This window comes from Kogia breviceps, chromosome 4 (genome assembly GCF_026419965.1).
Source record: "Kogia breviceps isolate mKogBre1 chromosome 4, mKogBre1 haplotype 1, whole genome shotgun sequence".
NCBI lineage: Eukaryota > Metazoa > Chordata > Mammalia > Artiodactyla > Physeteridae > Kogia > Kogia breviceps.
This window is the reverse complement of record NC_081313.1, coordinates 108,772,156-108,798,102: the sequence shown is the minus strand read 5'-3', so window position 1 is coordinate 108,798,102 and position 25,947 is coordinate 108,772,156. Positions and strand designations below refer to the sequence as shown.

The 25,947-nt window shown below is 37.7% G+C and overlaps 1 protein-coding gene across 6 annotated transcripts in view; it reads right to left on the bottom strand.

Annotated features, from left to right (window-relative positions):
- The window catches only part of CDC42SE2 (CDC42 small effector 2), a 205,081-nt gene that overhangs the window by 81,835 nt on the left and 97,299 nt on the right, over positions 1–25,947 (bottom strand). For 2 of the 6 annotated variants that reach the window (XM_067031541.1, XM_059061836.2), the window contains exon 2: positions 14,775–14,938. The exons of 1 other annotated variant lie outside the window; for it this stretch is intronic. The gene's annotated coding sequence lies outside the window, so the exon portion shown is untranslated. Of the gene's footprint in view, positions 1–14,774; positions 14,939–16,128; positions 16,164–25,947 lie in introns of all 6 variants that reach the window. 3 more of the 6 variants (XM_067031542.1, XM_067031543.1, XM_059061837.2) reach the window with 3 other exon arrangements.

The following is a 25,947-nucleotide window of genomic DNA, read 5'->3' as shown; positions in this document are numbered from 1 at the left end:
AATAGCCAATCTACCTGAAAGAGAATTTAGAATAATGATGGTGAAGATGATGCAAAATCTTGGAAATAGAATAGACAATTTGCAAGAAACAGTTAACAGGGACCTAGAAGAAATAAAGAGGAAGCAAGAAACGATGAGCAACACAATAAATGAAATGAAAAATACTCTAGATGGGATCAATAGCAGAATAACTGAGGCAGAAGGACGGATAAGTGACCTGGAAGATAAAATAGTGGAAATAACTACTGCAGAGCAGAAGAAAGAAAAAAGAATGAAAAGAACTGAGGACAGTCTCAGAGACCTCTGGGACAACATTAAAAGCACCAACATTCGAATTATAGGGGTCCCAGAAGAAGAAGAGAAAAAGAAAGGGACTGAGAAAATATTTGAAGAGATTATAGTTGAAAACTTCCCTAATATAGGAAAGGAAATAGTCAATCAAGTCCAGGAAGCACAGAGAGTTCCATACAGGATAAACCCAAGGAGAAACACGCCAAGACACATAATAATCAAACTGTCAAAAATTAAATACAAAGAAAACATATTAAAAGCAGCAAGGGTAAAACAACAAATAACACACAAGGGAATCCCCATAAGATTAACATCTGATCTTTCAGCAGAAACTCTACAAGCCAGAAGGGAGTGGCAGGACATATTTAAAGTGATGAAGGAAAAAAACCTACAACCAAGATTACTCTACCCAGCAAGGATCTCATTCAGATTTGATGGAGAAATCAAAAGCTTTACAGACAAGCAAAAGCTGAGAGAGTTCAGCACCACCAAACCAGCTCTACAACAAATCCTAAAGGAACTTCTCTAGGCAAGAAACACAAGAGAAGGAAAAGACCTACAAGAACAACCCGAAAAAATTAAGTAAATGGTAATAGGAACATACATATCGATAATTACCTTAAATGTAAATGGATTAAATGCTCCCACCAAAACACACAAACTGGCTGAATGGATACAAAAACAAGACCCATATATATGCTGTCTACAAGAGACCCACTTCAGACCTAGGGGCACATACAGACTGAAAGTAAGGGGATGGAAAAAGATATTCCATGCAAATGGAAATCAGAAGAAAGCTGGAGTAGCAATTCTCATATCAGACAAAATAGACTTTAAAATAAAGACTATTACAAGAGACAAAGAAGGACACTACATAATGATCAAGGGATCGATCCATGAAGATATAACAATTGTAAATATTTATGCACCCAACATAGAGCACCTCAATACATAAGGCAAATACTAACAGCCTTAAAAGGGGAAATCGACAGTAACACAGTTATAATGGGGGACTTTAACACCCCACTTTCACCAATGGACAGATCATCCAAAATGAAAATAAATAAGGAAACACAAGCTTTAAATGATACATTACACAAGATGGACTTAATTGATATTTATAGGACATTCCATCCAAAAACAACAGATTACACATTTTTCTCAAGTGCTCATGGAACATTCTCCAGGATTGATCATATATTGGGTCACAAATCTAGCCTTGGCAAATTTAAGAAAATTGAAATCGTATCAAGTATCTTTTCCGACCACAACGCTATGAGACTAGATATCAATTATAGGAAAAGATCTGTAAAAAATACAAACACATGGAGGCTAAACAATACACTACTTAATAACGAAGTGATCACTGAAGAAATCAAAGAGGAAATCAAAAAATACTTAGAAACAAATGACAATGGAGACACGACGACCCAAAACCTATGGGATACAGCAAAAGCAGTTCTAAGAGGCAAGTTTATAGCAATACAATCATACCTCAAGAAACAGGAAACATCTCGAATAAACAACTAACTTTGCACTTAAAGCAATTAGAGAAAGAAGAACAAAAAAACCCCAAATTTAGCAGAAGGAAAGAAATCATAAAGATCAGATCAGAAATAAATGAAAAAGAAGTGAAGGAAACAATAGCAAAGATCAATAAAACTAAAAGCTGGTTCTTTGAGAAGATAAATAAAATTGATAAACCATTAGCCAGACTCATCAAGAAAAGGGAGAAGACTCAAATCAATAGAATTAGAAATGAAAAAGGAGATGTAACAACTGACACTGCAGAAATACAAAAGATTATTAGAGATTACTACAAGCAACTGTATGCCAATAAAATGGACAACCTGGAAGAAATGGACAAATTCTTAGAAATGCACAACCTGCCGAGACTGAACCAGGAAGAAATAGAAAATATGAACAGACCAATCACAAGCACTGAAATTGAAACTGTGATTAAAAATCTTCCAGCAAACAAAAGCCCAGGACCAGATGGCTTCACAGGCGAATTCTATCAAACATTTAGAGAAGAGCTAACACTTATCCTTCTCAAACTCTTCCAACAGATAGCAGAGGGAGGAACACGCCCAAACTCATTCTATGAGGCCAACATCACCCTGATACCAAAACCAGACAAAGACGTCACAAAGAAAGAAAACTACAGGCCAATATCACTGATGAACATAGATGCAAAAATCCTCAACAAAATATTAGCAAACAGAATCCAACAGCACATTAAAAGGATCATACACCATGATCAAGTGGGGTTTATCCCAGGAATGCAAGGATTCTTCAATATACGCAAATCAATCAACGTGATACACCATATCAACAAACTGAAGGAGAAAAACCATATGATCATCTCAATAGATGCAGAGAAAGCTTTTGACAAAATTCAACACTCATTTATGATAAAAACCTTGCAGAAAGTAGGCATACAGGGAACTTTCCTCAACATAATAAAGGCCATATATGACAAACCCACAGCTAGCATCGTTCTCAATGGTGAAAAACTGAAACCATTTCCACTAAGATCAGGAACAAGACAAGGTTACCCACTCTCACCACTCTTATTCAACATAGTTTTGGAAGTTCTAGCCACAGCAATCAGAGAAGAAAAAGAAATAAAAGGAATACAAATAGGAAAAGAAGAAGTAAAGCTGTCACTGTTTGCAGATGACATGATACTATACATAGAGAATCCTAAGGATGCTACCAGAAAACTACTAGAGCTAATCAATGAATTTGGTAAAGTTGCAGGATACAAAATTAATGCACAGAAATCTCTGGCATTCTTATACACTAATGATGAAAAATCTGAGAGTGAAATTAAGAAAACACTCCCATTTACCATTGCAACAAAAAGAATAAAATATCTAGGAATAAACCTACCTAAGGAGACAAAAGACTTGTATGCAGAAAACTATAAGACACTGATGAAAGAAATTAAAGATGATACAAATAGGTGGAGAAATATACCATGTTCTTGGATTGGAAGAATCAACATTGTGAAAATGACTATACTACCCAAAGCAATCTACCGATTCAATGCAATCCCTATCAAATTACCACTGGCATTTTTTACAGAACTAGAACAAAAAATTTCACAATTTGTATGGAAACACAAAAGACCCCGAATAGCCAAAGCAATCTTGAGAACGAGAAATGGAGCTGGAGGAATTAGGCTCCCTGACTTCAGACTCTACTACAAGGCTACAGTAATCAAGACAATATGGTACTGGCACAAAAACAGAAATATAGATCAATGGAACAGGATAGAGAGCCCAGAGATAAACCCACACACATATGGTCACCTTATCTTTGATAAAGGAGGGAAGGATATACAGTGGAGAAAAGACAGCCTCTTCAATAAGTGGTGCTGGGAAAACTGGACAGCTACCTGTAAAAGTATGAAATTAGAACAATCCCTAACACCACACACAAAAATAAACTCAAAATGGGTTAAAGACCTAAATGTAAGGCCAGACACTATCAAACTCTTAGAGGAAAACATAGGCAGAACACTATACGACATAAATCACAGCAAGATCCTTTTTGACCCATCTCCTAGAGAAATGGAAATAAAAACACAAATAAACAAATGGGACCTAATGAAACTTAAAAGCTTTTGCACAGCAAAGGATACCATAAACAAGACCAAAAGACAACCCTCAGAATGGGAGAAAATATTTGCAAATGAAGCAACTGACAAAGGATTAATTTCCAAAATTTATAAGCAACTCATGCAGCTCAATAACAAAAAAACAAACAACCCAATCCAAAAATGGGCAGAAGAACTAAATAGACATTTCTCCAAAGAAGATATACAGATTGCTAACAAACACATGAAAGAATGCTCAACATCATTAATCATTAGAGAAATGCAAATCAAAACTACAATGAGATATCATCTCACACCGGCCAGATTGGCCATCATCAAAAACTCTAGAAACAATAAATGCTGGAGAGGGTGTGGAGAAAAGGGAACCCTCTTGCACTGCTGGTGGGAATGTAAATAGATACAGCCGCTATGGAGAACAGTATGGAGGTTCCTTAAAAAACTACAAATAGAACTACCATACGACCCAGCAATCCCACTACTGGGCATATACCCTGAGAAAACCATAATTCAGAAAGACTCATGTACCAAAATGTTCATTGCAGCTCTATTTACAATAGCCAGGACATGGAAGCAACCTAAGTGTCCATCAACAGATGAATGGATAAAGAAGATGTGGCACATATATACAATGGAATATTACTCAGCCATAAAAAGAAATGAAACTGAGTTATTTATAACGAGGTGGATGGACCTGGAGTCTGTCATACAGAGTGAAGTAAGTCAGAAGGAGAAAAACAAATACCGTATGCTAACACATATATATGGACTCTAAGGGAAAAAAATGTCATGAAGAGATTAGTGGTAGGATGGGAATAAAACACAGACTTACTCGAGCATGGACTTGAGGATATGGGGAGGGGGAAGGGTGGGCTGTAACGAAGTGAGAGAGTGGCAGGGACATATATACACTATCAAATGTAAATTAGAAAGCTAGTGGGAAGCTGCTGCATAGCACAGGAAGATCACCTCTGTGCTTTGTGACCACCTAGAGGGGTGGGATAGCGAGGGTGGGAGAGAGGGTGATGCAAGAGGGAAGAGATATGGGAACATATGTATATGTATAACTGATTCAGTTTGTTGTAAAGGAAAAACTAACACACTATTGTAAAACAATTATACTCCAATAAAGATGTTAAAAAAAAAAAAAAAGAAATAGCCAACAACAATTATATTTTAGATATAATTTACAGAAACATTAGCTTCCAAGAGTATTTATGGTATTTTTATACTAAAGGAGAATATAATATAGCTACTCTTTATTGAGTGAGCAGCTTATGGCAGCTTTCGGACTTTATAAATAATAAAATATGGTATGGAAAATTTCAGCATCCACTATGCCAAAGAAAGTACTGGTCTTATTTCTACTAAATGCTTTATATTTTTATCATTTTCATTAGCTCAGCTCCACATGAGACCACTGTCTGCCTTGATTTCTGGAAGGCTGCCCTAATTCTTCTCTCCCAGGCCCTGTTGCCAGGGTTGCAGCTGCACAACCAATTCTTAATAAAATATAAGTCTTTGAAATGCAGGTCTATGGAAAGGGACATAAAGGATTTCGTTATCTTTTCTCAAAACTCACAATAAGGATTATAATACCCCCACCCTTCCCCAGGCACACCACCACTTAGCACCCTTCTTCATCAACTCACACACCACATATAATAAATGCAGCAGCTCCGTCTTAAATACTCAAATAACAAGTCATAAAGGAGTAAAACTGCATAATAACCAACGTAATGTCTAGCAAAAATTATTTTAGAATGACTTCTAATACATATGATGTAATTATTTCAAAATGACTTCTAGTGCATATGATGTAATCTTAGGCGGACACTCATACAATGAGTAATAACACCTTCTAAACACTACTACTAAATACTTCTAAAGAATAAACATTTGCAAGACAGAATACACACTTATGTGGTAATTTCTGAAATTTCAAGTTAAGAAAAAAACTGCAAGTAATTTACTCAAAATGTAAAATACTTTACAAGCTATTAATTTTGTTGTACAACTACTCATGCCTCTCAAATTTTCTTGTAAAAGGAGAAAAAAAATGAAGGACAGTTTGCACTCCTTTTCCATTTCTTACTAGAATCTCATGTACTTTCGTTCTCTGGATAAAATCTCCTGCTTAAACACTGCTTGACTGTACTCTATGACTGAATTCATCTTATGAGAAAAGTTAACACAAAACTGTCAAGTTCATGAAGGTAAAACTATTTTCAATTAAAAGAATAAAGAGTGGTCAAATAGTCTGTTGCAAAGTAAAAATGACAAGTTTCTTTTTTATTAAAACATAATATTTTTAATGCTGATACACCATTGGAATTCTTGTAACATGCAGAATCTTCAAACTTTAACTATGTTAGAGAAAAGAATTAAGGTTAGTAAAATTCACTAGGGTTAATTAAGTATAGCCTAGTCTGTTCCCTGGGTGATTCATTCACGGTTAAATAGAAGAAAAAAATAGGGGAGGCAGAGGGAAGGATACTAACCCTTGAGGATCTCATTATACAACACACACCTGAAGTTACAGCAACAAATCATACAGATAAATAGTTCTAAAAAGTGACCACTTGTTGCATTTTTAATGACTGACCTGAAATAATTAAGTTAAATGTACCAGATAAACTTTTTTAAGTATACAAGAAGTACATTATAATGATTATAAAGATTGTTAAAAATGTCGATTGAGAGCACCTCACATCTGTTATCATAGCTACTATCAAAAAAATAAAACAGTAACAATGTTGATGAGGATGTGAAGAAATTGGAACCCTTGTGCACTGTTGGTAAAACTGTAAAATAGTGCAACTCCTATGGTAAACAACGTGGAGGTTCCTCAAAAATTTAAAAATAATTCTATCATATGATCTAGCACTCCCACTTCTGGCCATATATCCAGCAGAATTGAAGGCAGGGTCTGGAAGAATATTTGTACACCCATGTTGCTAGCAGGACTATTCACATAAGCCAAGAGGCAGATCAAGCCAAATGTCCATGAGCCAATGAGCAGATAAACAAAATGTGATATACACATACAAAGTAGTATTATTGTGATATATATATACATATGATGGAGTCTCTAAAAGGATAGAAATCCTATCACATGCTATTAACATGGATGAATCTTGAGGACATTATGCTAGGTAAAATATTAATTTGGGTTTTTTATTTGTTTGTTTTGCTCAGATAGGTAGGTAATATACCACCATGGTGTAAAACTCAAAAGAAACAAGAGTAAATCATGACAAGTAAATCTTCTTGTCATCATTATCCCTAGCCACACAATTCTCCTCCGAAGACTCAGCCACCAATATTAGCTTCTGGTATAGCCTTTCACAGGAATTCTAATAATATACGAGAATGTAAGTATGTATTTTTTTCTTTTTAAAATATTTTTACATGACCACATACATGATTTGGCACCTTGCTTTTTCACTTAACACTTTATCTTGGAAATCAGGCACTATCAGTAACTTTTTAAAAACTACCTCCCTCAATTTGAAAGGCTGTATTTTATCATATGGGTATAACTCATCACCAATAAGTGGGAAGCTGGGTTGCTTATAATCTTTTACTACTACAAACATGCTACAAGGAATAATCTTGTCAAGTCACAGATGTGGGATATGATGAAGCAGGATTTAACTGTAGGATAAATTCCAAGGAGTGAAACTGATGGATCAAAGGGTTTATACATTTTAATTTTTGGTAGGCATTTTAAGTTTTGACAGATATTTCCCAAATCTTCTTCTAAGAGAATGTACACACTTACACTCCCACTAACAACTCACTAGAATATCTGTATTACCAATCCTAAAAAGCTTCCCTAACTCCAGAAATTTAAAGGGAAAAAAAACTATCTTCCTTCCCTGAAGTGGAGCATTAAAAAAAACCCCACCATTTCAGGTAAATATACTGACTTGCATAAAATTAAAACCTACAAGTTTGATTAAGTCCCAGCTGCCAAGAAATGAACTGTAGCCTAAGAAAAGCACGCATCCTAGCAATGGCCAGCTCAGTCTTGGCAGGGGCACTATGGACCTAGGCCTCTACCAGTCTCAAATTTCTTTGCCCAGAAACCCATTCTTATTCTATAGTTTTTGACCCAAATAGCTTTACTCATATCAGCACCACAGTTACGATTTTTAACCAAATTACCTTAACTGGCCTAAGACAGTAATTGTTTCCATTTAGGTGGATAAATCTCTAATTCTGGGAAAGTATAGAAATCAATCAGTATTAATACTTATGTGCTATGTAATATATTTATAATAACATTATGGTACTCTATCTACCAAGATACCTGAAAGACAAGAAAATTTAATATACTAAATTTATAAGTTTAATTTATTAAACCTTTAAGAATTATTTAAGTTTTAGAAAGATTTGTTTGCTCTACTGGTAATCTGCCTTGTTAACTGCTTGAAGTATCTGCGGGAACCAGAAAAAAGTTAACTTTAAGTTAGAATGTCAAAGGATGTTAAATAATTAGGCATGAAAGTATTGGTCAATATTTAAGAAGTAATATTTACTCTTCCCTATCGGGCATTAAAACCCAATGACAATATAGACAGCACTGAACTTTTTTAGTGAGTTTTACAAATCAACTTTTTTTTTTTTTTTAGATCAACCGTTTTTAAAGAGAACTACACAAATAGAGAACCACAGGAATATGGTCTTGGACAGAAACTGTCTATATCTACCTTAAGATCAATACATTTAATTTAATTTAATATCATTTCCTATAAGCATTTTTCAGCAAACGTGTACTAAAGGCAGTCACAGATATTAATAGACAGTAATAATAAATGAAAATAGGCATCCTGCATGTGACTACTTTTCAAAGAAGAAATGGCTTCTTTTATAAAAGGATGTCTTCTGTTCATAAAGCACAAAACAAATAGTGCATTTTCCCACGCTGCCAGAAAACACTTCTTAATCAAAACCAAAGGAGGGCTGCTTTTATAATTTCCTCATGGAAATCATGGCCTTTATAGTAAGGACACAGAGCAACAGCTACAATAAATTCCAGTCGCTGTGGCAAGACTTATTACACTATACTAGCTGCTAAATGGCCCAACATTAAGGCCACCAGCAACCAAAAAACTGGAGATTTAATATCAAGTTCCATTCCCTTACACTAAAAAAATTAATCAGACTTTCAACAATATTTTCTAGCTATCGATAAAGACAAATCTTTTGGATCCTATTGCCAAAACTGAAGAGTTAATGCTATTAAATCTAATCCCTCAAAATCACCCAAGCTCCTTCTTTATCAATATTTACAAGTTAGAACAGGAGAAACTCAGAGCCATTCAGGGTCATTGTTTAAATGAATATCCCATTCAACCTCTGCAGTTTAATAATTTTCTATAATGTGCACATTTCCTTTCTTTCACATTTGATGAACAAATTATTCCCCGTGAGTGTGTGTGTGTGTGTGTGTGTGTGTTCAATACCTAAACCCACCTGACAGTTTTAAGTAGGCTGGTACCTACAGCAAGATGCTATCAAATCAGAATGAAAATGCCAGGATTAGAAATCAGCCACATGAACAAAACAATCAGGAAACTACAACTTTTAATACTGAACATATATTTTCTGGATTTCTTTCCCTCCATAAAATTGATATAACATTTTCCTATCACTAGTCAAAACATATACTATCAAGATGCCTCACTAATCAGATAATCATAAAAATTAACTTATCAACATACATTCATTGAGCTCCTATTATATGCTAGGCCCACACAAATTAAACATTTAAAAATAGTATATAAATTTAAGTCAGCGAATTATACAGTAAAATAAACATACTTTTAAATGTATAAAAATGAATTTACCAAAGATGTAATAAGAGGTTTAAAGACTACCAGAGATTAAAATTGAAATACTGGGACTCCCCTGGTGGTCTCGTGGTTAAGAATCCATCTTGCAATACAGGGGACACCAGTTCGATCCCTGGTCGGGGAACTAAGATCCCACATGCTGTGGGGAAACTAAGCCCAAGCGCCACAACTAGACAGCCTGCGTGCCACAGCTACAGAGCCCATGCGCTCTGGAGCCTGCACACCACAACTAAAGAGAAGCCTGCGCACTTCAACGAAGATTCTGCGTGCCACAACTAAGACCCAACGCAGCCAATAAATAAATAAATATTTTAAATTGTAATACAGTATAAGTAGATAGAACTAATTGAACGATTTTTAATTTTGAGCAGTTATGACATGGCAACAATTAACACTTTAAAATCTGGTCCTCAGGGGCTTCCCTGGTGGCACAGTGGTTGAGAGTCCGCCTGCTTATGCAGGGTACATGGGTTCGTGCCCTGGTCTAGGAGGATCCCACATGCCGCAGAGCGGCTGGGCCTGTGAGCCATGGCTGCTGAGCCTGCGCGTCCGGAGTCTGTGCTCCGCAAAGGGAGAGGCCACAGCAGTGAGAGGCCTGTGTACCACAAAAAAAAAAAAAAAAAATCTGGTCCTCACGTTAAAATAGAACTTTTAAAAATTCTTAATAAAACAAGTAAATTGATCTCTATTTTTTTTTTTAGTGAGCTTGCCTTTTTTTTTTTTTAGTTGTGTTGGGTCTTCGTTGCTGCTTGCGGGCTTCCGCTAGTTGTGGCATGTGGGGGCTACTCTTCGTTGTGGTGCGTGGGCTTCTCATTGTGGTGGCTTGCTCTACCTGCACAGGCTTCAGTAGTTGCCGCACACAGACTCAGTAATTGCAGCACACGGGTCCTAGAGCATGTGGGCTTCAGTAGTTGTGTCATGATGATTCAGTAGTTGTGGCTCACGGGCTCTAGAGTGCAGGCTCAGTAGTTGTGGCACATGGTCTTAGTTGCTCTGCAACATGTCAGATCTTCCCAGACTAGGGATCGAACCTGTGTCCCGTGTACTGGCAGGCAGATTCTTAACCAGTGCGCCACCAGGAAAGTCCTGATTTCTTTTACATTTGATTTTAAGGAAAACCGAAAGGCTGGCTTCATGCTCCGTGGTAAAACATTATACCCACTCCAATTATTTAAGCATCTTGTGAAACATTAGAGGCATTAAATTAACGAACAAGTCAAGACGCTCATTGTAATCACAATGTTCTACAAGCTCTAGCCAATGCAGCTGGTAAGTGAACCAATACAAGGTATAAAATCTGGAAAGGATAAAGCAAAATTACGTTTAGTTACAAATAAGGATTGCATTCCCAGAAAAGCTAAGTCAATCAAATGCAAGACTATAAGAAATACTAAGTGAATTTAATTAAGTTAACTGATTAAACTTAACAAAGTAATAACCTTCTTTTTTTTTTTTTTGTGGTACGCGGGCCTGTCACTGTTGTGGCCTCTCCCGTTGCGGAGCACAGGCTCCGGACGCGCAGGCTCAGCGGCCATGGCTCACAGGCCCAGCCGCTCCGCGGCATGTGGGATCTTCCCGGACCGGGGCACGAACCCACGTCCCCTGCATCGGCAGGCGGACTCTCAACCACTGCGCCACCAGGGAAGCCCAATAACCTTCTTAATGTTAGCAATAAACAGGAGTTTATCCTGTAAGAGCACAATGCAGAGGCAGCAGAGCAGTGGTTAAGGGCACTGACCTCAGATTCAAACAGATATGGGCTGAAATCTCAATTCTACTACTTCCTAGCTGTATAAACCTTGATAAAGTCACCTAATGTCTTTAATTTTCTCAAGTGTAAAAATGAATATAATTTATTAAACAGTTAAGATGATGCTGAAAAGTATACAAAGCCTGCCATTTAGTAATTGAACTAATATAAGGCATTATTATGTGCATTATTAATAATAGAAAGCCTCTCATCCCTTCCCTAAGTAAAAAGAGGTATTACATTAAGCGTACATATACCATGTAAACCTTTCTAAAATCCAGAGAAGGGTGAAATTCCAAAATATATCTGGCCCCAAGATTTGGAACAAGGGATTGTGGTCCTGTACCTTTCTAATGGCTTCTTATGGAAAAAACAATAATAACATATTACTTTTTTTAAGTCAGCCAGAAGCCAGGTTCCACACAACTATTTGTTTTATAGTTCCAGGGTGCCAAGGGTTCAGTAGGCATCTCCACCAAAGAGTCAAATCAGTATAGATGACAGATACTCCTTTTCTTCTAGAACCAAACCTCAGTTAATACGAAACTATTCATTAGGAGGGTTGTTCACGTACTGTTAGCCTCTTCCAGTCAACATTAAGCTCCGTTAGTAATGGCACAGACTACGTATTTGTTTACCACCTTAACTCTTGCACTTAATACCTGAACCTTAAATAAATCAATGAAAGGACTGCATTATCTGCCACCTTGCACCCCTGTATCAGAGACATACTTGCCTAATTCGCAATTCTAGTCTTAGCAAGTCCCTTCAGTTATCATTAGATAAGCATGTACCAGTTATGATGTTTTGGAATTTACGGGCTCAGGTAACTGAAAAGTCCAGGTATACTATCTTCAGGGAAGATGTGATCCAGCATCTCAAGAGGTGATCAGGGTGTGTTTTTGCTCTGCTCTACTCCTTCCCTGTTGGCTTCTTACTCAACTGACTTTCCTTTCATGGTCGGAAGATGGCTGCCAGATTGAAATTAAGCAGAAAAAAAAAGTACCTTTATCCTGGAATTTTTAGTAAATGTCCTAAGATCATTCTGATTGATTTGGCTTAGATCATACGTCTGCCATGGCTGCCTTAGGTTAAGACACATGCTTCAGTCCTACAAATTCTTCCTAATATATATGACATAAAATACATTAAAGCTGACCTTGGTGATTTGAACTTCTTATATTACTAAATAACGCATTGGGGCTTCCCAGGTGGCGCAGTGGTTGAGAGTCCGCCTGCCGATTCAGGGGACGCGGGTTCGTGCCCCGGTCCGGGAAGATCCCACATGCCGCGGAGCAGCTGGGCCCGTGAGCCACGGCCGCTGAGCCTGCGCGTCCGGAGCCTGCGCTCCGCAACGGGAGAGGCCACGACAGTGAGACGCCCGCGCGCCGCAAAAAAAAAAAAAAAAAAAAACGCATTGAATTAAAACTAATGGATCAAGCACATCATACAACTTTCCCTATCTTCTTAAAAAGTTATTCCCCCCATTTAATCACAACCCAACACGAAAAAATAAAAAAGTAAATTCTTCCCTGAATGTAAATCATTTTGAAGGTTTCAGAATGTATTACCAGATGACAATAAAGGTTTATGATATTCCTTGACAAAACTGAAAGCGACATTAGAAATTTTCAGGAAGAAAACAAGGTTCTTATCCCACATTTTCAAGATTATAATAGCAGAATCTAAAGAAAAGATGGACAAGTACATGGATGCTTGAGTTGAGGGGGTGGGGAAGAGTGGTGTTATAGAGCTTTAAAATAGAATCAACTAAATAATCCATCCTGCGACTCAAGACTCCTCAAAGACATTAGATTCGTCACCAAACCTCTCTCCCCTAGCCTCGTACACAAAACTAGGTCCTAAGAACAAAACAGAGATGCACACTTTAGGGAGTCTTTTTGTCAGTGTGCATTCCAAAGCCAAATACAAATTATTTCTCAATTATTATGTTCCTACTATCCATGTCCCTCATTCCTATAACTAGCACAAAAAATAGAAGGTAAATGATTCCATTTTTATAACAGAGAAGACAACAAAATCTGTGAGATTAAAAGTCAATACTCAAATATACAGGAGAGAAGCTGATTTTCATGGTAACGTTGAATAAAAACAAATAGCAAATCGTAGAACTAACCAACTGAAAATGTGTTACACACAAGTCATCTTAAATCAAAAGCCAAACTTCATTCATAATCCTAGAGGAAAGCAGTGTGGTCAAAGAAAGGAATGTGCATTAAAAGAATCTCTATATTTTTCAACTCTATGAATTGATTTTTCAAAAACTCTACTGTTCAAATAATTTAATTCAGTAAATGTGCAATGATGGCTTTTTAAGAAGATAGAACTAGTAGACACAGCAGGGATATACACATAGCCCTTGACATCACAAAGTTTATAATGTGCTACAAAGGCAATATACACAAACATTACTGGACAGCTCAGAACATAATGAAGTACAAATGCCAGTGGGTAATCAGAAAGAGGAGGATCAAGTGAACTGGGATGATTTCCACAACAAGTAACAGAAAATCTAAAGGCAAAACTGCCTAAACAATAAGAAAATATTATTATCTCACATAATAAGGAATCTACAGTGCAGGTGGTTCTGGGAACAGTGGCCGTGGCTCCAGCTCTAATTCTCTGGAATTCTCTTCCCTCTGCCCACCTTTAAGTAAGGGAATCACCTTCAGGCAAAATAGCTACAGCAGTTCCAGACGTCACACCCAGATAAAACAAGCTCTACGGGAAGGACCATCTCTTTGCTTCTTTCCCAAAAGCCAGAAAACTTTTCCCAAGAGCCTCTTGCAGACTTTCCTTTTATTTCCCATTGGCCGAAACTGGATCTCATGCCCATTCCTAAAACAATCACTTCCAATGGCAATGAGACCTACCATAACCAAGATTAGAATGGAAGCTAGTAACTATCATGACCATCACTTTAGTGATGGCTGAATGTATCAAGGAAGACAGGCCTTGGAGGATGGTATTATTTGGACTGGGGGAAAAAAAAAAAAGATAGAAACACATAGGCAAAGGAAGGGATGTGTCTGAAGAAAGTCAAACTGCAATCACACATTAAACACACTTTTAGGGATAAAGAATTCTCTTAAACTGTGCTGGAGTCATCTTCTGTTAACACAAAAATTAACTTACTATTCAACAGTCGGTAAATGCTAAGCATGCAGAAGTTGTTGTCTTCTCTTTAAGGGAAGGATTTATAATTACCAGTGGGGATTGTAAGACTCACCACTCACTCCTTGTCAATAGCGCTATCTCTGGGTTGAGAACATTCCATAATATGCATACAGATGACTGCAGACTCACTGTCAGTATAAGTTGTTCCTTGAAGGTTTCTTCTCATTTGGGTTCGAGGTTTTACTCAAAAATCCACACACTCACAACTGGCCCTATCTGCAAATGAAAGCAGGCAATTAGGAGGCAAAATGCTGCAGGGAGCAATTCCTTCCTCCCCCCACCCACCTATAATTAACTGATACACATGAAAACTGAACCTAAACACCAGATTCACCAAGCCCCATGTTCAAACTAAGCAACCTGCATTTCAAAGGTTGTAGTGTGCTTATTACACAGTTACTACCCTTTTCTCAGCATGTAAATTTATTGTAGTGTCCACAGTATACCAGGTGCAACTCCTACGCACCGAGCAAAATCCAACACACATTTATGTTTGGTGGCAGCACACAGGACTGGTCTGCACAGCATGTTAAAGGAGAGCTGCCTACAGTTATAAATTAGAAGATTGCATCTAAGCTTGCAAACTCTGCTATATATTTATAATAGCTCATGGGAAACATTTATTACTGTCAAAGCCAAGCCTGTTTTTCTTCTTATGGATATAATATACCATAGGAATAACCACACTGGCTTTGGAGTCAGAGGGCCCTAGGTTTGAGATCTCATTCTGCAAATAACTAGTGGTGAGATCTTAGGCCTATTTTTAACCTAAGATATATTTCTTCATTTACAGTCCTTCGAATAAACATATAAGCTCTTAACAAAGCCAACAAACAACAGGCCTAAAACCCAACATGTCAAGGCTGAACTGATGATCCCAAATCCATTGCTTTCTCAGTCTTCCTCATTTCAGTAAATTGGACTGGGCCATGCAGTTTGTGCTGAAACCTCTAAGTCCTTATCATACACTCTCCCTCATCCTCCCAAAAACATCACCAAAGTGGTTGATTCTCTAAATATATAACGTGAACTGATTCTTAGAATCCCATAAAAACAAACAGCAATTCCTCCCTCAGAATTACTTTCCTGAAACTGTCTATAAATTCAACTATTTAAATAATGACAGTCTGAAATTTCAAAGTGCCATATTAGAAGGAATACTAGTATTTCATAAAAAGAAAACACCGGGGATGCCACTTATCAAAGTGATGCATTACATTTTGTAAGCTTACACATTTCTTCACATCTAAGCTGACAATGAATTAGGACGTTATGCTTAATCCGAAAATGTAATTAAGAAAACTGAAAGATGATCAAAACCAATGAGTGAGTTTAGGAAGGTTGCAAGATACAAAAATCAATACTCAAAAATCAATTCTTTTTCTATAGAACACTTGTTCACTTACCCTACAACCCAGCCATTCCATTCCTAGGTGTTTACCTAAGAAAAATGAAAGTTTATGTCCACAAAAGCAGCTTTATTTGTAAGAGCCAAAAACTAAAAACAACTCAACTGTCCACCAACAGATGAGTGGATACACAAAATGTGGTAAAGCCATTCAATGCATCACTACTTGCAACGAAAAATAATACTGGGACTTCTTTGGTGGTCCAGTGGGTAAGACTCCACGCTCCCAATGCAGTGGGGCAGGTTCAATCCCTGATCGTGGAACTAGATCTTGCATGCAAGCCGCAACTAAGAAGTCCACATGCTGCAACTATAAGCCCGCATGCCACAACCAAGACCCAGGGCAGCAAAAATAAATACTCATTTTTAAAAAATAATAACAATATTATACACTCATTAACATGGATGAATCTCAAAATCATTATGCTGAGAAGCCATATCAAGAGTATACACCGTAGAATCCATTTACTTAAATTCTAGAATCCTGAGTGATAGAACGCAGTTCAGTTGATTGCCTGGGAACAGGGGTAAGTGGCCAAGAGAAGAGGAAGAGCTTATAAATGGCTGAAAAGCAACTTCTGGGGGTGACAGATATTTTCATTACATTAAATGTGGTGATAGTATCATAGGCATATATATGTCACAATTTGTCAACCTACACACTTTCAATATGTGCAGTTAATTTTAAGTAAAACAAAATAATTCACTGCATATTAATAACTGGCAGCAAGACTGATTAATATGAAAAGCAGAACCCCTTTAATGCGTTAAATTTTGAAAATCATGGCCACATGTACACCTAAAACTAACATAACATTGTTAATCAGCTATTCCCCAGTATAAAATTTAAATTCTTTTTTTTTTTTTTTTTTTGTGGTACGCGGGCCTCTCACTGTTGTGGCCTCTCCCATTGCGGAGCGCAGGCTCCGGACGCACAGGCTCAGCGGCCATGGCTCACGGGCCCAGCCACTCTGCGGCATGTGGGATCTTCCCGGACCGGGGCACGAACCCGTGTCCCCTGCATCGGCAGGCGGATTCTCAACCACTGCGCCACCAGGGAAGCCCTAAAATTTAAATTCTTTAAAAAAGATTTTTTAAAAAAAGAAAAGATTATGGGCACAATCTTTCTCTCTTCAGAAAATAACTCTTTCAAAGTATATCTCATGCATATAAATCAATTAAGTTAGAACACATCCTCACACTGTAAACAAAAATAAACTCAAAATGGCTTAAAGACTTAAATATAAGATAAGAAAGACACCAAAAACTCCTAGAAGAGAACATAGGCAAAACATTCTGACATAAATCATACCAAGGTTTTCTTAGGTCAGGCTCCCAAGGCAATAGAAATAAAAGCAAAAATAAACAAATGGGATCTAATCATGCTTATAAGCTTTTACACAGCAAAGGAAACCATAAACAAAACAAAAAGACAACCTGCAGACTGGCAGAAACTATTTGCAAATGATGTAATAAGGGCTTAATTTCCAAAATATACCAACAGCTCATACAACTCAATAACAAAAAAACAACCCAACTGAAAAATGGGTAGAAGACCTAAATAGACATTTCTCCAAAGAAGACATATAGATGGGCAAAAAGCACATGAAAAGATGCTCAACATCACTAATTATTAGAGAAATGCAAATCAAAACTACAATGAGGTACCACCTCACACAGGTCAGAATGGCCATCATTAAACAGTCTACAAATAACAAATGCTGGAAAGCGTTTGGAGAAAAGGGAAGCCTCCTACACTGTTGGTGGGAATATAAATTGGTGCAGCCACTATGGAAAAGAGTATGAAGGTGCCTCAAAAAACTAAAAATAGAGTTGCCACATGATCCAGCAATCCCACTCCTGGGCATATACCCAGACAAAACTGTAATGCAAAAAGATACATGCACCACTATGTTCATAGCAGCACTATTTACAATAGTCAAGACATGGAAACAACCTAAATGTCCATCAACAGATGAATGGATAAAGAAGATGTGGTGTATGTGTATGTATATATATAATGGGATATTAGCCATAAAAAAGAGTGAAATAATGCCATTTGCAGCAACATGGATGGACCAGAGATTACCATACTAAACAAAGTAAGTCAGAACGAGAAAGACAAATACCATGATATGATTTATATGTGGAATCTAAAATACGACACAAATGAACATATCTACAAAAAAGAAAGAGACTTGCAGATACAGAGAACAGACTTGTGGTTGCCAAGGGGGAGGGAAGGTGAGGGAGGGAAATACTGGGAGTTTGGGATTAGCAGATGCAAACTACTATACATAGGATGGATAAACAACAAGGTCCTACTGTACACAGCACAGGGAACTGTAGTCAATATCCTGTGATAAACCATAATGGAAAAGAATATGAAAAAGAATAGATATATGTGTGTAACTTAATCACTGCTGTACAGCAGAAATTAACACATTATAAGTCAACTATACTTCACTAAATTTTTTTTTTAAAGTATAATATCTCAATGCTAAAGATCAAAAACATAATTACTGATCACAAAGAAAACATGTGTCAAAAATAGCACTCTAACTAACCTAGTATAATATGGCATGGACAAAAAGGAAAAGTGGTAAATTTCAACGTTATTCATTCAATTGTAGTCCACAAAGCACGTCAGTCTTTCATCACATTGGTAGCAATTAGATTAAAAACTATCAAGCCATTTCACTGTCAACCCAAAAGACATTTTAACGTATCATTTGATATTTTGGCATTCATCTGGGTATCACCACTAAAATGTACTTCAGATTCTGCTTAGAATTAATGAAGTCATAAAATCAGATTCAATTTACTCGTTAAATGCTGGCATGGCTTGGTGCTTTTGTAACATATTAAATGCCACCTCTAACCCCATCCACCCGTTATTTATATTGAAGAGACAGAGCAAACTGCATTACTTCCTGAGCTGAACTTAACCATTAAATTTCAGACAGCATCAAAACTGCGTACTCCCATCTCCACCCAGAAATTTCTATTCTCAAAGTTAACCAGTCTCAGTTCCACTGTACTGCTATGGAAAAAAGGCTGAATCTTCAAAGAAATGAGTTAACAGTGCTAAGTTTCAATATCTTTAACGGCTGTCACAGAGAAAAATCCTGTTAGTTCTGCATCATCCCAAATGGCAGAACTAGAGTGAATGAGTAGGGGCTATATGTTCTATCTGAGGCACTGCTGCCTGAAGGTGGAATGTTCTGCCTTGGGATACCTATCATCAGAGGCTGGGATATTAAGACGGTGGTTCAAAAGTCCCAAAGACAATAAAATAAAATAAAGTTTTAAATGCTTAAAAAAAAAAGTCCCACAGACAGTTGCTTTAGTTCAAGTTTATGATTTCTTCCAATCCTCAGATCACCTTATGAACTTAAAAATAAAATCTATTCTTAAATGCCCAAATCCACTGCAATTTGAAAGTCTGCAGTTTAAGCTGATCAAACTACAAGAAGCTAAAGTGCTAAGTCTTACAGTAACATTTCTGTTTACTTTCCACTTTTCCCCAATGGATAGTGGCTTACATCATCATTCCTTGACCCTATAAAATTACTGATTTTGAAAGAAAAATGTGCTAAATATGTGTCCCATTTCCTTGCTCATTTAATGTCAAATGCCAATTCCTTTTTCTTCCCAAAGAAATACACATCTAACAGGGATAAAGATCTGTAAGAAATCTAGTTCAATGTCCTCATTTTACAGACTCAGAAAGGTAAAGAAATTTGCCCCAAATCTCATAACTAACCAGTATAATGCCTATTAGCACTGCAATAAATCACTGCCATTTATTTCCTCTATAAGTACACTGTAAACAAATGTATCTGACCATTCACTTAGGTTAAGTGAAGGAAGCAAGCAAAGAAGCAAGCAAGCAAGAAAGAAAATAGGCCCTGGAATCAAACTGTCAAAGTTTGAATACTGGCTCTGCCACTTGTTAGATGTGTTGACTTTAGGCAACTTATTCACCATGCTTCACTTTCCTAAACTGTAAAGTGGGTATAATTCATAAGGCTATTTTGAGGTTTAAATTAGATTAATACATGTAAAATGCTGGAAACATGGTCTGGCACAGAGTAAGCCATCAGAAGTGTGGACATCAGAAGGGGAATGGGGTTTAAAATATGATATAACATTATGAGAGTAATTTTCTCAGCAAGTCAGAGGACATTTAAAAATACATACACAGGGCTTCCCTGGTGGCGCAGCTGTTGAGAGTCCGCCTGCCGATGCAGGGGACGCGGGTTCGTGCCCTGGTCTGGGAAGATCCCACATGCCGCGGAGCGGCTGGGTCGGTGAGCCATGGCCGGTGAGCCTGCGCGTCCGGAGCCTGTGCTCCGCAACGGGAGAGGCCACAACAGTGAGAGGCCCGCGTACCGCAAAAAAAAAAAAAAAAAAAAAAAAACATACACAGGGACTTCCCTGATGGTCCAGTGGTAAAGAATCCACCTTACAACGCAGGGGATGCGGGTTCAATCCCTGGTCAGGGAACTAAGATCCCACATGCCACGGGGCAACTAAGCCCGCATGCCACAACTACTGAGCTCGCGCACCTCAACTACAGAGCCCACGTGCCTCAACTAAGAAGCCCACGTGCCCTGGAGCCTGTGCACCACAACTAGAGAAGAGAAAACCCGTGCACCACAACTAGAGAAGAGAAAACCCACATGCCACAACTAAAGAGAAGCCCGCACGCTGCAACGAAAAAGTTTAGGATATAATAACTTTTAAAATGACTTTGAAGACTAACAAATATTTGGTTTCTGATTTAAACATGAGGAAAAGGGAAAGGCAAGGGAGAATTTTAAAGTTTTAAAGTTTCCTAATGTTTCACGGAATTGTAATGGCTATGAGTACAAGAAGAAAAACTACTGAGAAGAATGGGGTGAAAAATAAAGACTTGTGTCCTCTCTGCTATACCTTGAGGTTAAACTGATCTGGAAAGGAAGCTATTTTTCTCAGGAGTGAGAATAAAAATGCAAAAAGAGGATATAAGGTATTCTTATTTCTTAAAAAGCACATAAAATATCTAAATTAGTAACTCACTGTCATGTTTAACTCATTACTACTTACAATGCCCATACTCATTTTACAATAGAGAGAAAAAAATTATTTTCATTAAAACATCAGCTTTAATAAATACGTTGCATTCTTCAGTATGATTTTATTCAGGGAGATGGGATGGTTTTTTCTCCCCATAAGAAGAACTTTTATAGTAAGAGTTTTTAAAAATAAACTAAACTTGTAACTTTCTACACAACTTTGCAAAACACTTCTACATATATGAAAGGCTGTAATAGGGAAGCAACTTAAACTGGAAAGCCTGTTATGGGTTGAACTGTGTCCCATTCTCTCTCTCCCACCCCCCCAAAAAAGATATGTTGAAGTCCTAACCCCCCCAGGACATCTGAATGTGACCTTATTTGGAAATAGGGTTGTTGCAGATATTAGTTAAAATGAGGTCATATTGGAGTAGGGTGGGTCCCTAAATCCAATATGATCAGTGTCGTTATAAGAAGCTGGCATTGTGAAGAAGACAGAGAGACAAATGGAGAAAACCACATGATGACAAATCAGAGATTGGATTATGCACCTGCAAACCTAGGAATGCCGAGGATTGCCAGCAAACCACCAGAAGCTAGGGAGAGGCAAGGAAGGATTCTGCTACAGGTTTCAGGAGGAACATGGCCCTTCTGACACCCTGATTTTGGACTTCTAGCCTCCAGAACTATGAGGCAAGTTTCTGTGACACTTCATTGTAGAAGCCCTACAAAATAAATACAGCTTCCATTTGATTAGAAGAGTGAAAAAAGTCAAACAAATCTAAATGTTACAGTCATGATCACAACTACCCAAACAAAACAGGATTTTGGCCTTGCTCTGAAACAGTCACTGTCAACAAGGTCTCCAGCTCATCAGAAGGAGTCCATGTTTCTATTAACTATCCCATTTATTCACTACTACTACCTATTCACTATTCACTGTCTAGATAGGCTAGACAGCTATCTAGGCCACTAGGTTTTATAAATGTATGTGCTTCCCATGTTCTAACTGGACACTTTTGCATGTTCTTATTTTACACCTTACTTACTTATTTTGACTACGTCGTAACACATAGTAAAATGGGATATAAAGTGTTTCATCCTCACTCCCTGTCCACAAATCACCTTCACTCCGAAGACAACCATTATTAACAGTTTTTTTAAATGTTATCTTTCCACTGAGATTCCATGCATTTAGGAAAATATATCATGTATGTGATAGACATCAATGGTAACATATTCTGTGTATCATTCTGCACCTTGTTTCTATCACTTCACTAATCTTTGGAGATCATTCTGTATATGTAGGACTTATTTGTTGTACAGCATTTCACTATATAGATGCATAATATAGTCAACCAATCTCATAGAGATGGATATCTAGGTTGCTGCCAGTATTTATCTTTATCACAAATGATGCTGTAATGGCTTTTTATTGTCTTTTCATTGAGTCCTTTCTTTGCCATCCTATTTAAAACTACAATGCCCTGTTCCCTAGCCTGGCAGTCCCCATCTTGCTCCCATGCTTTATTTTTCCTCACAGTGCTTTAAATTTTTTTGGCATTCTATATATATATTACACACTTATTACTTTTCTTCACCAGTAAGAACACAGGGTTTTATGAAGAGACAGATTTTTGTTTTCGTTTGCAGCCAAACGCCTAATACCTGAGCGCCTTGCACATAGCGAGAGCAGTTAAGTATTTATTGAATAACTCAATGCCTTTACTTAATCCCACAAAAGAAAAATATACATGATAACTAAAGAGTACAATACATCTCCCTTCAAGGCAACATAAGCCATAGTTCCCAAACTGATCAGTAACTTGTCCTTTCTATTTTGTATTTATTTTCTATATTGTGTCAAATGAGATTGTTACATTTTAGTTTGATCCAGATTTGATACACCCTGTGAACCCAGGAGTGTCTCAATTTAATTTAGCCTATTTGACCAAGGATAATGTTTCCTGGTCCTTCAGAATATTATCCCAAATAGCAGGTACTTAACTGAGTCTCTGCTTCCTTATATGTAGTGGTCCTCCTACACTGACAATGTCATTAACATACAATTTCTCCTAGCAGCTGTGCTTTTTCAGTCATGAAAGAATGACTCAGTATGGTATTATTTCTGATAAATACAGAAGGGGCTGAAATTTCAACTTATCTTGAGAAAGTACATGTTTCATTTGTCCCAACTGCCATCATAAGGAATTAAGATGTGGTAAATTGTGTCATTCTCTTGCAAAGAAATCAGTCTGCATTTCAATTGGGCCCTGGCACACTAGGGCCCCAAAGTAAAACAGTCACTGACAAATTGTTCATTGGGGATGCACAGGTGGGAATACTTTAAAGAAAAATAAGAACAAAAGGAAAATAGGTTCTTATTCATTTTTAGATTATTAAAACCTGACAAGTCTGGGGACTTCCCTGGTGGTCCAGTGGTTAAGAATCCACCTCCCAATGCGGGAGACGTGGGTTCAATCCCTGGTCGGGGAACTGGGATTCTATGTACCACGGGGTAACTAAGCCCGCATGCCGCAACTACAGAGCCCATGTACTCTGGAGCCCACGTGCCGCAACTACAGAGCCCACATGCTCTGGAGCCCACAGCACAACTACAGAGAAGCCCGTGTGCCACAACAAAGAGCCCACACACCACAACAAAAGATCCTGCATGCCACAACTGTGACCCAATACAGCCCCCAAAATAAATACTTAAAAAAAATCTGAAAGTGTGCAACTTGTACTATAAAAATCTCTATGTGTTCAACTATTCAACATTCAAATTTTTAAGTATATATATTATTATTATTCAGTATGAACATCTCCATTTTAAAGAAGCTTGGTAGTCAATAGTTTGTTCCAAGAGAACATGGCAGACTGATTTCCTAACACATTTAATTCTACCCATTTCTGCACAAGTACAACCAACCATGCCTGCGACCAAAAGCCAAATGACCCCTAAACTTAGCAAAGGAATCATTAGGAAGGTTCATGGGTACTAGGTCATGTTTATTACAAGAGCACTTTGTAAGGTTCTTTGTGCTTAAGAGCAGAAGGGAAAAGATGATATATGAAACTGCAGATTGTGACTTCCCTGGTGGTCCAGTGGCTAAGACTCTGCACTCCCAATGCAGGGCACACAGGTTCAATCCCTGGTCAGGGAACTAGATCCCACATGTCCCAACTAAGGGTTTGCGTGCCACAACTAAAACATGCTGCAACTAAAGATCCCACATACAGCATCGAAGATCCTGCGTGCCACAATTAAGACCCGGCATAGATAGATAGATAGATAGATAGATACACAGACACATAAAAAAATAATTTTTAAAAATGTTAAATTCTGTTTAAAAAAAGAAACTGCAAGATAATTTAGATGTAAATGACAATCTTGATCTTACATGCATTTCGAAATTGGATTACTGAAAAAGATAATACTTCAAATTTTTTAAAAACACTTATGGGCATATAACAATAATTTGGAGACTTAAAAAATTTTTTTAATTAATTTATTTAATTGTGGCTGTGTTGGGTCTTCATTGCTGTGCGGGGGCTTTCTCTAGTTGCGGTGAGCAGGGACTACTGTTTGTTGTGGTGCGCGGGCTTCCCATTGTGCTGGCTTCTCTTGTGGCAGAGCACAGGCTCTAGGGGAGTGGGCTTCAGTAGTTGTGGTTCACAGGCTCTAGAGCACAGGCTCAGTAGTTGTGGCACATGGGCTTAGGTGCTCCGCGGCATGTGGGATCTTCCCGGACCAGGGCTTGAACCCGTGTGCCCTGCATTGGCAGGCGGATTCTTAACCACTGTGCCACCAGGAAAGCCCTGGAGACTTTTTTAATGAAAAAATAAGTGTGCTGAACTGCTTATGAAGGCCTTCCCCACACCCAAGACTCTTTATATTGATCCATATTTCCTTCTAATATGTTTAAGGTGGGTTTTTTTAATACTCAACTCTGGAAAACCAAAAATTTATCTTGGTGTCAAGTGTGAGGTAAAGATCATTTCCTTTTTTTTTTTTTTTTCTAATTCTCCTGTTTTAATAATCACTTCTATGAGGTTCTGATTACTACATTCATTGGTTCATGGACTATTGTAAAAACCACTCTATTTCATCATAAAGGTCAGTTATAAATTTGTCAAACAAAGCTTTCAAGGCAAAATTTAAAAGTAAATGAGCTGGGAATCCCTGGTGGCGCAGTGGTTGACAGTTCGCCTGCTGATGCAGGGGACACGGGTTTGTGCCCCAGTCTAGGAAGATCCCACATGCCAAGGTGCAGCTAGGCTCGTGAGCCATGGCCACTAAGCCTGCGCGTCCGGAGCCTGTGCTCCGCAACGGGAGAGACTACAACAGTGAGAGGCCCACGTACCGCAAAAAAAAAAAAAAAAAAAAAAAAAAAAAAAAGTAAATGAGCTAATTTACTTAGAAAGATAAATGCACAATACCAATTAAAGCAGAAGATATGCTGTTCCCCTAACTCAAGGGTCTTCAACCCAGTGTAAGGTTTGAATTTTATAGGAGGTACTTAGGTCTGGACAGTTTCAGGAAATCAACTTCCACATCTCCAACTTCATCCTGTACTCTTTTCTAAAACTGATGGGCATCATTCATTACCTTTTTCTGCCTTCCCTTTCACAATAGCTTTTACATGTTATAGAAGAAAGTCATACTTCTAACTCATCTCAAAGCTTAGTAAGGTACTTAGCTTCAAGAAATCTCCAGTGCACCAAAGGGATAACTGGGAGGATGAGGAGGACTC